Raw genomic sequence first — 16,540 nt, 5'->3', positions numbered from 1 at the left:
GAATGTAAATGAATTAACTCTCCAGACAAAAGACATGCATTGGAAGAAGGGATAAGAAAGCATGGACCAACCACATGCTCTCTGCAAGAGATTCACCTTAAATTCAAAGCACAAGTAAGTTGAAAGTGAGAGATAGAAAAAATAATCCATACAACTAGTAAACAAAAGAGAATGGGATGGCTATACTAATATCAGATAAAATAGGCATTATGTTAGAAAGTTACAAGGGACAAAGACAGTCATTATATATTGATAAAAGTGTCAATTAAACAAGAAGATGTAACAATTAAAAATCTGTATGTTCCTAACAGAATAGCCCCAAAATATATGAAGCAAACACTGACAAAATTGAAAGGAGAAAATGATACTTCTATGTTAATAGAAAGACTTTAATACATCACTTTCAATAATATATAGAACATTAGAAGATCAATAAGGGAATACAAGACTTGAATGATATTGTAACACAACCAGACCTAACAGACATATATAGAACACTTCACCCAACAGCAACAGAATAAATATTCTTCTTGACTGCACATAGACCATTTTCCCAGACAGATCACATGTTAGGTCAAAAAACAAAACTCAACTGTTTTAGTTTGCTAATGCTGTCAGAATGCAAAACACCAGAAATGGATCAGCTTTTATAAAGGGGGTTTATTTGGTTACAAAGTTACAGTCTTAAAGCCATAAAGTATCCAAACTAAGTCATCAATAATCTGGTACCTTCACTGGAGAATAGCCAATGGTGTCCAGAAAACCTTTGTTAGCTGAGAAGGCACGTGGCTGGCATCTTCTCCAAGTTCTGGTTTCAAAATGGCTTTCTCCCAGAATGTTCCTCTCTAGGCTGCAGTTCCTCAAAAATATCACTCTTAGTTGCAGTTGGTGTATTTTTCCTCTCTTAGCTTCTCCAGAGCAAGAGTGCTTTCAACAGCTGTCTTCAAACTGTCTCTCATCTGCAGCTCCTGTGCTTTCTTCAAAGTGTCCCTCTTGGCTGTAGCAGCTTGCTTCTTCTGTCTGATCTTATAGATTCCTCCAGTAATTTAATTCAGACCCACCCTGAATAGGCAGGCCAACAACTCCATGGAAATTATCCAATCAGAGTCATCACCCACAGTTGGGTGGAGTGCATCTCCATTGGAAACACTCAGAGAATTACAATCTAATTAACACTGATAGGTCTGCCTACGCAAGATTACATCAAAGATAATGGCATTTCGAGGGACATAATACATTCAAACTGGCACATCAATAAATTAAAAAATATTGAAATCATAAAATATATCTTCTCCAAGCACAAGGGAATGAACTTAGAAATCAATAACAGAGGGAGAAATATAAATTTACAAATAGATGGAAATTAAACTAGAAATTCTGAAACAGTGGGCTAAAGAGGAAATCAGAAGCAAAATTAGGAAATATTTTGAAGTGAATAAAAATGACAATACAATATACAAAACCTGATAGGATGTAGTGAAAGCAGTTGTGAGAGGGAAATTTATACTTACAAATGCTTGAATTAAAAGAGAAGAAAGATTTAAAACTGAGACAACCTCAAAACAGGAAGAACTAGGAAAAGAAGAGCAAACTGAAGCCAAAGTAAGCAGAATGAAGGAAATACCAAATACTAGAGTTGAGATAAGTGAAATAGTGAACAACAACAGAAAAACAATAGAGAGAATCAACAAAACCAAAAGTTTGTTCTTTGAAAATATCAATAAAGTGGACAGAACTTTAGCTAGACTGACATAGAAAAAAGAGAGAGGACACTAATAACTAAAATCAGAAATGAAAAGAACAATACTGCAGAAATGAAAAAAAAACAGACTGTAAAAGGATACTATTAACAACTGTCTGACAAATAAATAAGATAAGATAGATGAATTGGACAGATTCCAGAAAAACACAAACTACCTACACTGATTCAAGAAGAAAAACAAGATCTCAACAAAGCAATTACTTGTAAAGCAATTGAATCAGTAATCAAAAACCTCCCAACAAAGAAAAGCCCAGGACCAGATGGTTTCACAGGGGAATTCTACCAAACAGTCCAAGAAGAAAACACCATTTATGCTCAAACTCTTCCCATAAATGAAGAGAGGGAACACTCCTTAATTCTTTCTATGACATCATGCTCATACCAAAGCCAGATAAAGATATCACAAATAAAGAAAATTAGATACTAATATCTATTATGACTATAGATGATGCAAAAATCAGTAGTGTTTCTATATACCAGAAATGAACAATCAAAAGAAGATATAAAGAAAATAATTCCATTCATAATAACAACTAAAAGAATCAAATATCTAAGAATAAATTTAACTAACCAAGTAAGGGACCTGTACACAGGAAACTAAAATCATTAGCAAACCAACCCCAAAACAAACAAAATTAAAGAAATAACAAAGATTAAAGCAGAAATAAATGAAATTGAGAAATGAAAACAATACAGAGAATCAATAAAACCAGAGGTGGTTCTTTGAGAAAGTCAATAAAATCAATGGGCCCTTATCTACGCTGACTAAGAAAGAAAGAAGGAGGCTGCAAATAAATAAAATCATACATGGGAGAGGGGATGTAACTACTGGCCCCACAGAAAAAAAGTAGATAATGAGAGATATTATGAACAACTATATGCCAACCAGCTAGGCAACTTAGATGAAATGAACAGCTTCCTAGAAAAGGAAGAACAACCAATATTGACCCAAGAAGAAACAAAAGGCCTCAGTAAACCAATGCTAAGTAAAGAAATTGAATCAGGTGCCAGAAAATTCCCCAAAAAGAAAAGTCCAGCACCAGATGGCTTCACACATGAATTCTACCAAGCATTCAAGAATTAGTACCAATCCTGCTCAAGCTCTTCAAAAAAATTGAAGAGAAGGGAAAGCTACATAACTGATTCTATGAAGCCAACATCACTTAAAAATCAAAGCCAGGCAAAGATACTGAAAGAAAAGAAAAATACTGACCATTCTTTTAATGAATATAAATGCAAAAATCCTCAATAAACTACTTGCAAATAAAATCCAACAGAAGGGATTTAAAACAATTATACACCATGACCAAGGGGGTTTTGTTCCAGGTATGCAAGGATGGTTCAACATAAGAAAATCAATTAACAAAATATACTACATCAATAAAAAAGGGGAAAAACCTACATGATCATCATGATTGATGCAAGGAAGGCATGTTACAAAATTCAGCATCCTTTCTTGATGAAAACAATTCAAAGGATAGGAATAGAAGGAAACTTCCTCAACATGATAAAGGTTATATATGAAAAACCCACGGGTAACATACTCAATGGAGAAACCCTGAAAGCTTTCCCTCTAAGATCAGGAACAAGACATAGATGCCCACTGTCACAATTGCTTTTCAACATTGTGCTGGAAGTTCTAGCTATAGTAATTAGGCAAGAAAAAGAAATAAAAGGCATCCAAATTGTAAAGGAAGAAGTAAACTTTCCCTGTTTGCAGACATCATCCTGTATGTAGAAAATCCTGAAAAATCTACAGTAAAGCTACTAAAGCTAATAAATGAGTACAGCAAAGTCGTAGGTCACAACATTAACATGCAAAAATCAGTAGTGTTTCTATACACTAATGTATACATTAATGAACAATCTGAGGAGGAAATCAAGAAAAAAATTCCATTTACAATAGCAAGGAAAAGAATCAATTTTTTTTTGATCAAATTTAACCAAGGATATAGAAGTCCTATACAAAGAAAACTACAAAACATTGCTTAAAGAAATCAAGGAAGACCAAAATAAATGGAAGGACATACCATGTTCATGGATAGGATGACTAAATATAGTTAAGATGTCAATTCTACCAATGCAATACCAATTAAAATTCTAACAACTTATTTTGCAAAAATAGAAAAATAATAAATTTATTTGGAAGAGCAGTGTGCCCAAATAACTAAAAATATATTCAGAAGGAAAAAAGAAGTGGGAGATCTCACACTACCTGACTTTAAAGCATATTAGAAATCTACAGTTTTCAAAACAGAATGATACTGGCATAAAGATAGATGTACTGTCCAATGGAATTTGATTGAGTGCTGAGAAGTGGACCCCTTCATCTATAGACAATTGGTCTCTGATAAAACAGTCAAGTTGACTCAACTAGGAAAGAGCAGCCTCATCAACAAAAGGTGCTTGGAGAACTGGAAATCCATATCCAAAAGAATGAAAGAGGACCCCTATCCCACCCACACCTTATACAAAAATTAACTCAAAATGGATCAAAGACAAAGCATTAGAGCTAAGAACATAAAACTTTTAGAAGAAAATGTAGGAAAATATATCGAAGATCTGATGACAGGAGGTGGTTTCCTAAAACTTACATCCAAAATACAAGCAATGAAAGAAGAAAGAGATAAGTGGAATTGCCTCAAAATTGAATACTTATGCCCATCAAAGGACTTTTTATTTCTTTTTCTGGAGTAATGCACATGTTCTGAAACTGATCATTGAGATGAATACACAAATATGTGATGATACTGTGAACCATTGGTTATTTACTTTGGATGGAATTTATGGTGTGTTTTGTTTTTATTTAGCTCAGTAGAATTATTTAAAAAAAAAAAGACTTCATCATGAAAGTAAAACAAAAACTGATGCAATAGTAGAAAATATTTGGAAACTGCTTATCTAATAATGGTTTACTATTCAGAATATAAAAAATCCTTCAACTTAACAACTAAAAGACCAACAACCCAATGAAAATATGGGCAAAAGACATAAATAGGCACCTTACCAAAGAAGATATACAAATGGTCAAAAAGCACATGAAATGCTGCCATCATGGAAATGAAAATCAAAACCACACTAAGTTACCATATCAACCCACAAGAATGGCTACTATTAAAATAAAACAGAAAATTACAAAAGTTGGGGAGAATGTGGAGAAATAGAAAGACTCATTCATTGCTATTGGCAATGTAAAATGGTGTGGCCACTGTGGAAGATAGTTTAGCAATTCCTCAGGAAGTTGAGTCAATTATCATATGAGCCAGAAATCCCATACTAGGTATATACCCAAAAGAATTGAAAGCAGGAACTAGAACACATATTTGCATAGTGATGTTCATAGCATCATTATTCACATTTGCCAAAAGATGAAAGCAATCCAAGTGTTCATCAACTGATGAATGGATGAACAAAATCTGGGATATACATTCATTGGTATATTATTTAGCCATAACAACGAATGAAGTTCTGATGCATGCGACAACATAGATGAACCTTGAAGACATCATATTGAGTGAAATAAGACAGATACAAAAGTACAAATATTGTATGATCTCACTGATATGAAATACTCAGGCTAAGCAAACTCATAGAGTTAGAGTCTAGAATATATATTACTAGGGAAAAGGGTGGGGCTAGGGGAGAAGGAGTTAAGGCGTAGCATAGAATTCTTATTTGTGAAGATGGAAGTCTTTTGGTAATGGACAGTGTTGACAGCAGAACTCTATTTTGAACATAATTAACAGCCCCAAAATATATACCTAATGTGGTTTTAAAAGACTAAATATTAGGTTGTACAATATAATGGAATAAAGTTAAAAAAAAATCCATGGAACTGCAGTATACAAACAGTAAACCCTAAGTTACACTATGGGCTATAGTTAACGTTATAATCACAAAAATGTGCTTTTATCAATTGTAACATTTGTACCATACCACATCTTGAAATGGTGAAATGTTCAAAAATTTACTGTGGTGATGGTTTCATTATCTGTGTATATACTGAAAACCACTGAATTGAAAACTTTAAATGGTGGACTTTTTGGTATGTAATTTATATCTTAAAGTTATTTTAAACATGAAGAAACCAATGTCTTAGTTGTAAGCTTATATTACTGGTTACATAGGAAATTTTTTAAGTCTACAAAATGTCAGTAATAATATGGGGGGATTCTGACGTTTGATGGGAATAAAATAAATAAAATAAAGCAATGAATTTTTATTATTTAGCAACAAACAATGTAATTTAAAAAAATTAGCAAAATAAAAGTTACATAATTGTCAACTAAAAGAAATATGCAAGTACTTTTGAGAATTATAAAATTTGTTGATAGACATTAATAACATCCAAATATGTGAAGAAATACAATATTTATGAATAGGAAAATTCAATATAATAAAGATGTCATTCCCCTCTAGTTAATGTAGATTCAATGCAATTCCAATTAGGAGTTTTCTAAAGTTTACAAAAAATATCTATGACATTCATGATCTAGAAGAACAAATTAGGGAAATTTCCTTACCAAGTGTAAAAAATAATTATAAGTAAATACGATCAGGTATTCGTACAGGTAGGTATATTAGCCAATAGAAATAACTAAGGAGGCTAAAAATCAGACCTCTAAATATTTTCTTTATGATTATACTAGCAGTGTAGATCAATCCCTGAGGAAAAAGTACATGGAATTGATTCTTTGTATGGAAAAAAATGAAATTGTACCTCTATTTCACACCATACAAAATATTTAGTATCAGGTATATTCAGATTTACAGGTGAAAGAGAAAACTGTAACAATTTTACGAGTTGACACAGGAGAATGTATTTATCAATTTGGGATAAGGTATAATAAAAAGACATAAAGAGAAAGATTGCAATCAAATGTAACAAGGTATTTCTTATTGGATCTTAAATCAGAAAAGAAATCCTTATAAAGTACATTTTTAGGAAAATTGGATACATTTGAATAGGGATTATATATAAGATAATTGAATGACATTAAATTGTGGTTGCATGAAAAAATTCACTTCTTTGGAGACACAACTATTGAAAAGTAAAGCTGGTAAGTTCATATTGTCCACAACTAAAGCTTCCCAGAAATATAAGTAGAATCTGTTAAAAGCACGAATGTAATAGGAGATTTTAATACAACTGTTTCAAAAAGAGGTAATTGCAGCAAGTGAAAAAGGATATTTTGTTTGGAGGACTTCTGTACCCTACAAGCAGAGAATACAAATCCAGCAACCCATCCTTGGAATATTTATTAAAACTGATCATGTCCTTAGCCAAAAAAAAAAAAACAAAAAAACAAAACATAGTTTATTCCAAAACATAGAGTTTATATCAGTCAGGGTTCTAAAAGAAACAGAACAAACAGGATACATGTATGTATGCTTGTGTGTGTGTATGTATATATATTCTTAGAGACAGAGAGAGAGAGAGAGAGAGACAGGCAGAGATAGAGGAGATTTATTACATGGAATTGGCTCATGGACTGTCAGCAAGACCAAATTCTGAAGGGTAAGTTATAGGCTGGAGACTCCAGTAAAGATGATTTTGAAGTTTTGAGTCCAAATTCCCCAGGGGAAGCTGGCAGGCTGGAATTTCTGGCAAGCATCGATGTTGAAGCCTTGAGACAAAAATGCCTTTGACCTATGGAACCCTCAGTTTTTGTTGTTAAGACCTCCAATTGATTGGATGAAGCCCACCCACTTTATAGAGAATAATCTCTTTTCCTTAAGGTCAACTGATTTTAGATGCTAATCCCACCTACAAAATATCTCCACAGTAACTATTAGGCCAGTGTTTGACCAAACAACTGGAAATCATGCCCCCGTCAAATTGACATATACAATTAGTTATCACAATAAGTGACATTCTCTGAATATTACCAATAAAGAAAAATATCAGCAACAACAAATAAAAAATGACTTAAAAGAACAAGTAACCACATAAAATTTAAGAAAGAATTCTAATAAGGTAAAGTTATAATGGAAGATGAAAATTAGTATAACTATATTTTCATATAGGTGTCCCTGTTCCTACAGGAATACACACAGACCAGAAGGTGGAAGGAGCAGATAAACATTTGGGTAACTATAATAGGAAGTGCTAAACAGACGTAAAAATCTTGCAGATATATGGAAGACTACCTAACCATATGGAGAAAATGAACAAGGCTTTATGAAAAGAGATTGCAAATCTGACACAAAGGTATGAAACAAGAATGAAGAAGAATGTCAACTTTTTATTTTACTTCCTTTTTTCTCCTGGTCTTAATATGGAAAAAGTAAATATAGGATTTTTACTTTATTTTTATATCTGAAGTGGATTTGACTAGAAATTTAGAAGAGAATAACCTAGTCATATTGCAGTGTATATAGGTAAACATATGAATTTCCAGGCATTATATACAACCTGTAGCTTAGTAAAACTATTTTTTAACATATGAAGAGATAAACCATGTAACAAGAGAGTCAAAAAAAGGAAATTATATCAAGTTGGTAGAATGACACTAAACTGATCTCCTGAAATAATTAATGATTCCAGGGAACTGAAAATTAGGTATGGGCATTCAGAAACATTTTGCTACATGGAACTTCCTGGTGAGCTTAGTATTTAAAACAATATGTATAAAATATAGAGGAAGAGGTATTTATTGAAGGGTAAGCCAAAGAGTAAAACTTAAGGAAAAAGGAAAGGAAAATATATCCTAGAACAAGTGAAATCCTGAGGGGAAAAACACTTAAGGAAACACACAAACAAAACTTTGGGTTATGTTGACAATAAAAACAAACAGAAACAAAACAAAAGATAAATTATGTGTCTTTCTCCATGTAATAGTATAATATTAATAGATGGCAGTGATGAAATAAAACTACTTAACTTCAACTTTTTTCTTCTTAATCAATGAAAATGATTTGAGAATTAGAAAAAAAAGCAGAACTCCATTGTGAGCTTAGAATTTAAATCAATATGTACAAAATAGAGAAGTTATATATTGAAGGGTAAGCCAAAGAGGGGAAAAAACAAACAAACAAACAAAAAAAAGCCTTAAGGAAAATATAATCTAGAACAAGTGAAACCCTGAAGGGAAGAATACTAAAGGAAGCATGCAAGCAAAACCTTTGGACTATGTTGGCAGTAAAAGCAAAATGAAACAACTCAAAAACAAGTTAGGTGTATTTCTCAGTGAAGTAGTATAATATTAACAGATGACAGTGAGAAAACAGAACTACTCAACTTCAATTTCCTTTTTCTGTATCAAAGAAAATGATTTAAAAATTGGAATGAGTTGAACAAAAATGGTTGAATGGACTTGAAAAGCCCAAGATAACTACTTATGCTACAATGTCCTATATCCTATGTCTTTTCAGTGTGTTTTCTTCTTTTTGGCCACAGTGATGGATTACCAACAGTCATTCATCTCTCATGCACTTCCCATTTTCCAGTATGACATCCATTTTTTAGAAAGTCCCCCAGAAAAGAACACAGTTCATGTATGTGCAACACATTTATTTAAAGATCTAAAATTGTTGAGGGAACAAGTAAAATAATCTTTACTTTTCTTCAACCCCTGTCTTCAAACTGGTTGATTTGCTCATAGCCCTGCTCTCTAACAACATCTCAGAAAAATTCTGTAAATTTCTAGTAAATTTCAGGAATTAAAACAGCTTGTGTTCATATTAAACATTTGATATAACATACATTGGAAAGCTAACCCACTTCTCCCTCCCATAGTTAATGTCTGAGTCATGACTTGGGGATCTCTTGTGAATAAAGAGGAATAATACATTCTTTTACTTCTTCATCTTCTCCATCCTCTGTTTCTGAACATAGAGAAGGGAAAGGGACAAAAGTCATTTGCTTCTGGTGATCTGTGGGACAGGTATTCAAGTTTTGTATCTTTGTGGGGTACACCTGTGGAATTCTTTTAGAAACCTCCAAGTAACTTTTTAATAGTTCATTGGTCCCTGATTAGGATATGAATATTGTTACATGGTCTTCTCATCTCCTGCTTCCTGCAGTACATTCTTCTCAAAAGATTTCTCATCCCAGTAATCCACCTCATTGGATACCATTCAAGATGGCTTAGACTAATTTATCTTCTTCAGCAACTACCTGGTATATAAGAATTCCATGCATCTTAGCCATGGCAAACAATGTAAGTTTAGCTTGCTCTTCTACTGACCTTACTCATTGCAGCCTTTAATTGTGTGACATAGCTGCCAGCCTCCCACCCCTTCAGAATTATATAGTTGAGAGACAGACACTATTTTCATGCCATCAAAACTCCCAGGACCACATGACAATTGCCCCCAGGCATTCTCAGAGAGCTCCACTCAGGTACACTGCCATAAGCTAGTCAGTTTCTATAACTCAAGAAACATCCTTTCTGGTGTCAGTGTGACACAAATCTACATCTTTATGGGTGGCTCCCTTGGAGCCTATTCATTTAATTTGAGGGGTGAGCACAGAGGGAAGAGGAAGAATCCGAAAGCATTGTTGCGTAGACCTACAACCCCACTGTCTTAATGGTTGCCTTCAATTTTCCAGTGTTATTTTATATGGGCTTTTTGGTGGCAGTGAGTTTGAGAGATACAAGATAGTTTTTAATATCTTTCAGGACACTCTAAAGGAGAATAGGGAGAGTCTGGCAGTTCCTTGTTACATTCTTCAAAATGTGAAGATACTCATCTCTTATTATCCTCAACAACAGGAAAAATCCCATCCAGCATTATGTTAATATCTATTTCTGCAATGATATCTGTTTACCTGCATTTCTAGGTATACCAAAATGAGGACTGATTTTGTGGTGCTAGGTGGGTTAACATAGAATTTAGTTCACTTGAACTACCCAACCAACCATAGATAAAATATGGATAATTATAGACTTTATGATATTTTGGTCATTGAGTGGCTGCACCTGTGGGTTCATTTTAGAGTTATTTCTCTAATTTACATGAGTATATCCAAAGTTGTAAACATGAAAGTTAAGCTAACCTTCGTACATTCATACAAATTCTTGTATTTCAATGACTCATAATTTTGAGCAAAATCCCTTTGGCTATTTTTAAGTCAGAAGCATGGAATAGATACACTTCCCCAATTTTAAGTTCAGTTTAAACTTAGTGTGCTTCAATAATTCAGAAACCAATGAACTTTAAAAACTGAAGCTTTCCGTTAGTCAATCCCTTTCCAGCTAAGATTAGTTCAAATTTAGGCAAGATATTTTCAATTATATGGAAGCAATATTTTACAGAAATATTTTTTTAGGCTTTTAGTATAAACCTGGGTAACTATGTCTCAAATATAGAATATAGTATCAAATAAAACTTAAGTATGTTGTACTGCATGAACAGAAGAGATTAGAAGTATACATTTAAGATATTTAAGATATGGAAAAGTAAGCATCTTAATATTGATCTAAATAAAATCCTCTAAAAGTTAGATTAAATACTTAGCATATAATGAGAGCATGCTGACACATTGGTTTATTATATTTTAAACAGATATTTATACAGATTGCAAAATATACATTATATGTAAAAAATTACAGTTCTTAAGAGAAAGTATTTTATAATAAACTAGAAAGTTTATAATTTCAGGAATATAATCCTAGAACATCTTTGTTCAACAGAACTTGAATTGTCTTATATCTTCATTGCCCAATCCTGTAATCACTAGACACACATGTGTCTAGCACATATGTTGAGCACTTAAATGTGGCTAGTGCACAATTAAGAAAATGAAAGTTCAATTTTAATTAATTAAAAATTTAATTTAAATAGCCACATGGAGCTAGTGGTTATCATGCATATCATCTCTGCTCTACAGTGAAGGCATATTTAACCTTCTCCTAATTTGTGCTTTTGTATCCTAATAAATATTATTCATTATAATAATTTACAATCTTTGGATACACAAGACATTGGGGGACTCAGAGGCCATTATTTCATTGTTACCAAAATGGAATTTTTTGAAAACAAATGCACTGATAGTGCAGTATAAGACACGATCTCTAAAAATCTGCCAATACGTATAGGTTATTGATACCAGTGATCACCATGAAATCAGAGTCTATCACCCCAGGCAATGCAAGATATATAGACCTGCGTATTTTTTAAAAAGAAATTGACACGTCAAAAGATTACCATATGAATTTAGTATTTCAAAATACAAAAATGTGATCTTTTTCAGATATTTCCTTTCTCTACTTTCAGCTCCCCATCTCCATATAAATTTCTATGTATGTGTTTATATATCTTTAGCTTATTAAATTAGAAAATATTAAAGTAGAAAAATTATAGAAATTTAGAAAATGTAAACAGCTTGTTTCTTTAATGTACACATGTGCTCTCTACAGGGGAACTTTGCAGTGCTGAGTTGCAAAGATTTCATACCCTACCTGCCCTTGGGACTGTCTGTTCTGTTCTTATTTCCAAAGATGAATGTTTTCTGAACTCTGCCAAACCCAAGGAAGAGTGGATTCATTCAGGGCCAAATTATTTGAAAGAAACTTTGTACACCTCCTTTCAGGGATGAGAGTTTGTTCTTTTTGGTTTAGTTGTCTTTTAAAGGGATTTCCTGGATAAGAGTTATAGAAGCAAATAATAAGAGCATTTAAAAGCATTTTATTTAAAAGTAATATCGCTAGGAAAGTGTGATACAAAATTCACTCCATTGATTCTTATTAGAGTTAGTAATAATAATACCTTCTTTATTGGGTTATTGTGAGAATTAAATAAGCTAATACAAATTGAGTGCTGTTAATCGTACATGGCACATAAAATTTATTAGTACTAAGCTTTCATTTAGGGTAAAATTCTTAAATAGCCAGTGTTAAATTTTATTCTGAGGAAGTTAATAGAAAGGAAATAGGATCTTCTCCACAATGTCATATAGACTGTACTGGCTGAGGAGAGGTAGTACCTTCCAGAAATGCTTAATTTTTTTATGCATAATCTATGTGACAAAAATTAATACTCTGTCTGTAATATATCTAAAATGATCATAGTGAGTCTCCATCATTGGGGTAGGGCTTTAAGCTGTTTCTCTAATAATGGAAATGAATTTGTCCTGCACCCCACCCCTCAACATTCTGCTTCTCAGCCAATGTCATGCTTTTTCCAGAGTGCTGACCAGTGTTATAGGGCCACACTCTCTCCCAATAGTAATTAATTCAGGCTGACTAAATCTTCAGTCCCTTCCTATCCTTCAATCCAGGTAAAAATCAAGACATTGTGATAGGTTTTGTAAAATTCTGGCTTTTTCTTTCAATTGGCAAGAAAGGATTCTGTTTGTCTTCCTCACAAAACTTTCTTAATTATATAAAGAATTATTAGGACAGGATAATATTTCTACCACATTAACTGAAAGAATTACTGTAGTGATATTCTTATGCTATTTGTTAACTGAACAAATTTTGAGAGACTACTAGTTGAATGAGGACTTTACAGTTGTAGAACGGATATGCAAATGTCATAATAGTGTGTCTACCAAAAGTAGGAATTGATTTTTGAAAATAATCAATTAACAATGAACTAATAGTTTTAGAAAGCCAACTGTTCAAGGATATCACGGAGTAATAAAAATAATATTAAAAACCTTTATTCCCTGCACGAAGCTTAAAATCAAGGTGATGTTCAAAATATAATCCTGGTAAACATTAATAATTTCAACATGGTAAGCAACTGTTATTAACTGATTACTACCTATAGTAAGTATTGAAAGAGATGGGGCTTTGTCCAGGTGGTACGAGAATTTGGAAACATGGACAGAAGAGTGAAGTCAGGGAGAATGGTGTAACAGGAATTTCTTAAAAGGGATAGTAACATGGAGGGCATATTTGGTGTGCAATGCACAGACAGAGATTGTGCCAGGAAGAAGCATGTATAAGGAAAGCAGATTGGTGTCTTGTTATGGAGAGTGTTAAATATCAATTCTCGGAATTTAAACTAGTCAGATAACAAAAGACAATAAAACTTAAACTTAGGGACGAATCTTCAGCAAATTAATCGTTTGGTTAAATGAAGGATGGATTTACATAGGGAGAAATATATCAGGGAGACAAGTTATGATTTTGTTGTTGTGGTGGTACTAGTAGTATAGTAATAGAACTAGTACTAACCATCGTATTGCAATTTAAAGTTGTTATTTGACAAATCTCCTTTACATATTTTATTTCATGTGATTGAAGTAGAACTTACAATTGACTGATATAGGTAATTGGAACAAGAAAAAAGAGAAAAATGGAAGTTTTTTAAAAAGATACATAGACAAGGCTTGATAGTATCAGAATATGGGAGTAAGCAAGATATAGGAGATAGCTCTGAGATATTAAAAGAAATAAGGAAAAGCAAAACAGTCTGGGAAATAGGCTCCGTAACAGTTTGGAAAACAAATAGAGAAAAAGACTTGTTTGACCAAAAGTCCTGTCCATTCTTTTCTAGAGTGTTGAGTTTGGAATAACATTAAAACATTGAAGTCCAAAAGTCCAGTAAGTAATTAAAACCTTGCTACTTATTATATAGGAGAATGGACAAGGCTTGAGATGAAAAAGAATAGAGTGTGGGAAATTATTCTATTTCAAGACAGAAATAATGAGAGAATTTGGAAAATCAGGAAAATTTAATGTCATAGATATAATGAAACTAAAGTGTTTTAATCAATAGAGCTTTTGTTGCAGAAGTGTTGGACTTCCTTGCATGGACTGATGCTAGTGTTGTCACAAACATTGAGGACTGGCGGTTTGATGTGCCAAACCCTCTATCATGGGACTTACCCTTATGAAGCTCATTACTGCAAAGGAGAGGCTAGACTTACATATAACTGTGCCTAAGAATGTCCCCCTGAGTACCTCTTTGTTGTTCAGATATGGCCCTGTCTCTCTCTCTCTAGCTAAACCACCTCGGCAGATGAACTCATCCCTCCCCCCCCCCCCCACCATGGGACCTGACTCCCAGGGGTATAAATCTCCCTGGCAATGCAGGATATGACTCTCAGGGATGAATCTGGACCCAGCATCATGGGATTGAGAATATCTTCTTGACCAAAAGGGGGATACAAAATGAAATGAAGTGAAGTTTCAGAGGCTGAGAGATTTCAGATGGAGTCGAGAGGTCACTCTGGTGGACATTCTTATGCACTATATAGATAACACGTTTTAGGTTTTAATGTATTGGAATAGCTAGAAGTAAATACCTGAAACTATCAAACTCTAACCCAGTAGTCTGGACTCTTGAAGATGGTTTATAACAATGTAGCTTACAGTGGGTGACAGTGTGATTGTAAAAACCCTGTGGATTGCACTCCCTTTATCTAGCATATGGATGGATGAGTAGAAAAATGGGGACAAAAACTAAATGAGAAATAGGGTGGGATGGGGGGGGATGATTTGAGTGTTCTTTTTTACTTTTATTTTTTTTTTTCTTATTCTGAGCCTTTCTGATGTAAGGAAAATGTTCCAAAATAGACTGGGGTGATGAATGCATAACTATATGATGGTGCTATGAACAGTTGATTATACACCATGGATGATTGTATGGTATGTGAATATATTTCAATAAAACTAAATTTAATTTTAAAAAAAGAGCATTTGTAATAGCTTGGGCAAATTTTCAAAGACTCTAAATTTTAATGATTAAGAGCTACTGGGTTGGGAAGAAAGTTATTAATGAACTTCATGTGTGGAATTTCAGGTACCAGACTTCAGGAGAGATTAAGTGAGGTGTAATAAGAAGAATCAGTAAGGCAACATCAGAATAAAGGCAACAACAAAGAGTAGAATAATAGAGCAGCTTAATGTAGGGGAGAAGGTTTAAAGAGAAAAGGATAAGAGAAATAGCTGAGATTCAGCATGCTGGAGGCAGAGCTAAAATAAAAACCAAAACCCCAGATGAGTACAAGTTTCCCCAGGAGATAAAGAACACAAGTTCAAAACCAGAGGGAGGAATGACTTTTTTTCTCACATAAGCATCCTTGACATAAATTCCCAATTAATGTTCATTGCAAGTACAATGCCAAAGCACTTTTTAGATAATCACTTCATGCAATAATCACTAAGTAATTTTATTTATAACATTTGAATAATATGAAAAAAGGAAAAGACTGAGCTTCAGCCTTCCTATAAAAGGCATTCTTTGGTCATAATGACTAGTAAAATCATTTGTACATCCACATAGTATTATAGATCCCAAAAGTCGGCTCAAAGGGCAAGTACTCAAAAATAGTAAAGAACGAAAATCCACTTCAAAGGATTCAGAGACTTACTAAGTCATATTTTTATACTCAGATCCTGATTTTTATAGCTCATAAATTGCCTTTTTCAGATAACACACATGAATGAAATTTATAGTGTTTTGTTCTTAATGTGAACCTTGCTTTCTGTTTTTACTAGTTCTACTCCACATTTGTTGCAATAGTTCATTTTCTTACCACATAAAGTGAAAAATCCATCTTGTGAGGAAGGATGGAAAGAAATACTTAAAACTAGGAGAACAATAAAGTCCTACATATCTCATAAAATAGAAAAATAGTGTTCTGGGTAACTTCTTTCACCTGCAGTAGACTTCTGTGGCAGGTAACTACATAGTATTTAATTTACAATGTGTTCATATCAGTTTTGTTTCTGAGTTAAACAGAATTGGCAGTTTTATTTTTTCTTTATTAGGGAAGGTGTGGATTTACAGAACAGACATGCATAAGATATAGGATCCCCATACAGCACCCCACCATCAACACTAGGATCCCCATACAGCACCCCACCATCAACACTGTGC

The sequence above is a fragment of the Choloepus didactylus genome, chromosome 2 (genome assembly GCF_015220235.1).
Source record: "Choloepus didactylus isolate mChoDid1 chromosome 2, mChoDid1.pri, whole genome shotgun sequence".
Classification (NCBI taxonomy): Eukaryota; Metazoa; Chordata; class Mammalia; order Pilosa; family Megalonychidae; genus Choloepus; species Choloepus didactylus.
Note: the sequence above shows the minus strand (reverse complement) of the source record.